The following is a 6,000-nucleotide window of genomic DNA, read 5'->3' on the forward strand; positions in this document are numbered from 1 at the left end:
ATATACAGTAGAAAACAAAACTAGCCTACAGGAATATACTGTGAATTAACAGTGCTCAAAATCGACACTCAGAGGCTGTTTTCACTCACACCCTATACCCTCATGCACTATTCCCTACATTAGTTCACTAATACAGTCCCCTTGACAGAGTGAATGAAAAGAAGTGAGTGAATTGAGACACTGATGAACACCTGATAAGCAGAATCACTGAAGGACAGAGAAACAAGAACAGAAAAAAAGAGAAACACAAAAACTACAACTGACTTCAAGCCACACTGAGTGTGAAAACAGTTTTCAAACCAATTTAACATTATTTATTTCGTACATGTACAAAAGTTCTTGTTGAGAATTAACAGAGAAATAGTTAATAATAAAGTTTGTTGTCACCATGATGGAGATCAGTATTTGTTTTAGTTGGTCTCTTGTCCCTTGACTTCTTACTATTCATCTCTCTCTGGCTGCTGTAACAGTGAGTTTATAATACACATTTGTTATGGCAAGAAAGAGTCAAGAGGAAGATGATCAGGTGTTTTTGGCTTTTGTGATAATGTCACAATCCTCCTGGACATGTCTGATTCTCTGATCTTTTCTGTATTTATTCTTTGAATTTATGGGTATTTCATATTTAACATATATCTGTGAATTTACAACATGAAATCAATACTTATGTAATAAGGTCTTCTGAAGAATATCAAAATCATATAATGCATATAGTGCTTTAAAACATTTTTGAACTCCTGCTTATTCTGGACACACACAGACATCAACAATCAGCACATGAATCTCAACAATGGTGACAATCAAAAGTTTCATGTCGCAATGCATGCTGGGTTCCAGGATAATATAAAACTCCCAGCATGCACTGCTGCATGAATAAAAAAATAAATATTGCCACCGTTGTTGAGATTAATGTGCTAAATTGTGATATTTCTGTGTTTCTAAAAGACAGTGTAGCTCTGTTTCTCTGGTTATGCATGATGTGTTAAAAAAAATATGAATCATTGTAATTTATTGTTGTGGTTTCACAGTAGTGCTAATGTAACACTTTTAATTGAGGATGAATTCCTTAGTGAATGAACAAGCAATATGATGATGATTTTGTCATCATGACCGCAATCATTCATAAACTGTGTGTGTACACAAGTATGACTTGCAACAACACAGCTCAAGCAGCAAAAGCAGAAAAACTAATGTTTTAGCATCAGCATCCCAACTAAAGCAAGCACTGATCTCTATAATGGTAACTTCAAACCAAACATTTTCAATTAAACATCTTAATAACAACTTCTGTAGATGTATGACAGAAATAAAGTCATACTGGTTAATAATAAGTGTAATAATGTGTAATGGCTGGAAGTCAGTTGTAGGTCTTGTGTTTCTCTATTTTCTGTACTAACAGCAGGTGTTCATCACTAATGCTCAACAATCACTTACATATTCACTTAATTATCTCACTGCAACACTGTCTCAATGTTACTTTTACTCTTTGTAGTGTGGATTTCCCTGTGGGGTTCAAAGGGTTAACAGTGTAAGATAAAAAGACACACCCACAAAATGTATTTTAACAGTAATAAACTGTAAGTTATAAAACAGGTATATACTGGCAACACTGTTGCCAGTAGTTTACTGTAAAATGTATTTTTTGGGTCACCGTTGTGCAGAAGAGTAGAGCCTGTGCTTCAGTCCAGGAGAAGATCTACAAACATTGATGATTTGCTGCATGTTGCTTTATTTAACAGGCGGTGACTGTGTAGTTGCTGGTCCAGTGGAAATCTCTTTATTTACAAAAGTTTTGTTGTGGTTTCAAATTAAATAAGTTCACAGTAATACTTTACTCACATTATTAATGCATTATTAATTTTAGTTAATACATTTAAATGACAGTTGGTCAATTTAAGGCAGTCGGTTTCTGCAAGTGAAATTAGTTAACTCGTGTTTTAGTGCATTTTTACAGTAACATACTGTAGATTACAGTAAAGAACTGCACAATTAACAGTAAATTACTGGCAACAGTGTTGCCAGTATTTTACTGTAAAAAAAACCGGTAAGGTCTAACAGTGTGTGCAAGACATGTTTACTGAGGATCCTTTGAGAGCAAATATTGATTTAGTTTCATAAATCACACTCCAGTCTTCTCCAAAAACTCCTGAAACACAAAATACAAAGAAGATAGATGGTCAAGTAAGAGTTATGTGTAAATGCAGCTAAAATAATGTCTATCACTTGTTGCTGGAGAGATGACACACAGTGAGAGGAGTGTGAAAAGTCCTGCAGAAGGGTGTTGCAGAAAAGCATAAATGATCACGCTGACACAGAACTGTGAAAAGCGAACACATCCACAGGCGCTTTAAGTGATTTCAGCCATTTTGTCAGCGTAACCACACGCTCTCCCCAAAGCCCGTCTTCTACGTGTCAACCAACTCAATGTCAGCTAAAATGACTGACAGACTGAGTGTTTCTGATTGGTGGACAGTAAAATAGATAAATAATGCACTCTTTTAAAAACACAAAAAAAAAATCTTACAGCTCTATAACAACTGTGACTCACCAGAAGTCAAGAGCAGAAAGATTGGAGAGAGAAGAAGAGTTATTCTGGCGCTCACGACCACAGGAACCATCACAGCTCTATAAACAAACATATACACACATCCACTTCATCCAGTCCATACCTATAATAAAGCTTCTGAAAATAGTTTGTTTTCGTCTTTGGTTAGTACAAAAATAACAATTCTTAAATGCTGCTCAGAAACAGTTTTAGTGACTCATCGACACCCAAAGGACTGATAAGATCAGGGTGTCATGAAGGTGTTGCACTGCTGAACTGTGGTCACATTTCTCATGTATGCTAAGAATTAGTCTCAAGCAAGATTAAATCTTTTCCACTGGACAACAATTTCTCTTCTTTTAGCAACATCAGATTGTTGTGTCTTTAGTGTTCCCACAGCATGTCTACACCAGCTTGAGACTGTCTACACCGGACGGGACGAAGCGACCATTGCTAAAATCATTTGTCCTTCATGTCAGGAGAGCACGTACTTGTCAGAAATAAAACGGGGTGTCAGTTTACTGTTGGAGATTTGTCATGTCACGATGCTTCATGCCTCATCCAGTGTAGACAGTATGGCTGATTATTATGGGCCCACATCTGGTACACTTGGATTCCACACGGCCCAGATGTGGACCGGATCTGGGCCGACACGATGTTGCTGTCTGGGTTCTACTGGCTTTTGTTGCTTCACATCTGGTGTAACAGTAAGTCGACAGGACACTAACAATGAATGAGGGCTTTACAGCTTCTTACATTGCCCATCTGGCCTTCCACCAAATCACATCATAATATTATATATCTACATGTTTGCATACTTCAAATTAATCAATTTAGTGTCTCCTGAACTTATTTACCAAGCTTAAAATGCAGCATCCTGTGAAATAAGGGTCCACTAAGGTCCTGTGTGGTTTAACCTGCTCCGAACAACACACAAACATTTTGTCCCAAAAGCTATTAATTTCTTCTCTTTCATACTCCTACATTTTACAAACTCATCAAGTAATATGTAAAAACTCTCATACCTTGTTCGCAGCAGCTTTCTTCACTAGTACTCAAAGTGCAAATGGAGAGTTTGAAGACTGAACAGACGTATTAAGCAGGGGTTGTATATGATAGCATTTCCTGTCTCTATGCAAGCAAGGGTCAACTTTCATGAGATTAAAAAAAAAAACCTGTTCACACACACAACAGGCTTTTTACACTTGAACAAGTTCATTCTGGGTCATTCTAAACCCAGCGCAAACTGAATCCTGAGTTATCTTGTTTAACGTTTAAAGCAACACCAGAGCACTTTTCCTCTTCGGTCCCCCTACAGGTTGGAAGTGAAATTGTCCATTACTGCTGTCGTAAATAATTTAGCCTACTGTCGCACGCACGCTATTTGTTTATCCAGCACCGGCTTTGGAAATAACGATTTCCACATGATGTATTGTAACATCAGAAACAAAAAAAAAACAAAATAATGATATTGCTTGCTATTCTTTTTTAACAACAAAGCCAAGTGACCGTCAGTCTTGCATCTTGTAGCCTCCTTCAGCTCTCGCCAATGAGTGTAAGCCGGTCCAATGTTCACTCTAGTTCGAGCTCTTTCTCTTTCATGCTCACGTTTTCTTTTCTTCGCCTCCTCCAACATCAAACCCTTCCTTTCATTTGCAGACTCCGTCATGATGACAATTCAAAAGCTGCTAGGTATCTTCCATTTTACGAGTTGATGAACCACTGAAACGATTTTGGAAACATTATTTTAAGGTAAAAAAGAATCTTTGGTGTTTAACACTGCTCATACTGTACCCGGAGTTAACAATTAAGAGCAATTTAGAATAACATTTTTACATTTTTATTGCTCAGCACTGAAACCCTATTGTAGGGATTTTCAAAGATCAGCATCCTGCCCTAAAAGTGATCGGGTTCTGCCCAAACCAGTGCAGAAAGATTTCCTGGAGTCTGATTGTCCATAATCATAATTATTTAATTTTTTTTAAGTAGATTTTTCGATTCACATCCTCGATGGGACGACAAAACGTGAAGTGGGTACGACCACTTTTACTAAAACGACTATCACTCTTGAACGGAATGAGATAATTTTACTAAACTCTGTACACCTGCGGATTGGCTCAGTCTGTGGTCGTGTGAAAAAAGAAGCAGCGACTGCCCACTTGGTGGTGCTATAAAATAATTATTTTTTAAGCATGAAAACTTCTATAGCTACGCAACAGTCAGTCCGATTAACTTGAAAACTGACAAGACTGACATGTCTTGGTCCAAGGTGCCGTGATTGTCTCTGAGGACGTTTGCGTATCACGAAAAACACGGCCGCCATCAGCCAATGGCATTTGAGCACCAATCGGACAAGGTTAACAGAGCCCGACTGGAATGAAAGTCTCAGGGCCTGTTTGACTAGCGGTGATGGCGGTTCCAGTTCCTGAGCTTTCAGTATGTTCTGTTGAGGACAATCAGGGCATTAATGAACTCTCAGTCTCGCCGACTGCCTCGAACACGGAGGCCAAATATCAAACCTTTTATCCTGTTACAGTTCACCACTCTTAATGTAAATTAAGTTGCTCTGTTATAACAGCTGTGGTCTGTGTGTTATGAAGTTCTGACACCCCATTGTCTGAGACGGTTCTCTGTGTCCCACACCCATTCCCATTCTACAACTGATGATGAGCATTTGCTTAGGATGTGATCATGCAAATGGTGAAGAAACAATATAACGGTTGACTTTCTTCTTCTCTATGATAATTAAGCCACTTTGGGGTGAACTCTAAAATATACTTTGGAGTGGGATCTGAGTTGGGGCAAACTATAATATCTTACACCCTCCATCCCTCCCCGTTCCTCCTGCCTCCTGGACTGTTTTGGTGCGTCTGGAAGCCGCTCTTTTGAGGGGAGACTATGTCACGATCCCGGTTCTGTGTCTTTTGTTTTGTATGGACTTTTATGTTGAAGTGTATTCTCTCTTCTCATTGTGTCTGTCATTCCCTTCCTGAGTTTGGTTTCAGTTTCTCCTGGTTTATGTGTAAGTTTCTATAGTCACCATCATTAGTTCCAGCTGTTGTTAATTGTCTACTCATTGCTCTGTGTGTTTAAGCTCTTTGTTTTCAGTCATACTTTGCTAGTCGTTGTTTTGTGTTGGATCATGTTCGTGTTTGTATTTTGGATTAGTTGTCCTTGGTGTTCCTGTATTTTCATGTGGAGTCTTTTCATTAAAGTGTGTGTGCAAGTGGATTTTCTCTCTGCCTTGTCCCTCTAACACACGGTTTGGAAGATGGTTTTACAATGTCTTCCCTCATTATTTACATTTTTATAATTTTGAAAAAAAAAAAATGTGACTCTGTTGCTTTAAATTTAACAACCACATTGTAAAAGAATATTACAGTATTTTAACCAGTAATGAAAAACATTATGAAAAATACAATACCCGGCACATTACAGTAATGAGAGTTGGGTGT

Source organism: Squalius cephalus (genome assembly GCF_949319135.1).
Source record: "Squalius cephalus genome assembly, chromosome: 2".
NCBI lineage: Eukaryota > Metazoa > Chordata > Actinopteri > Cypriniformes > Leuciscidae > Squalius > Squalius cephalus.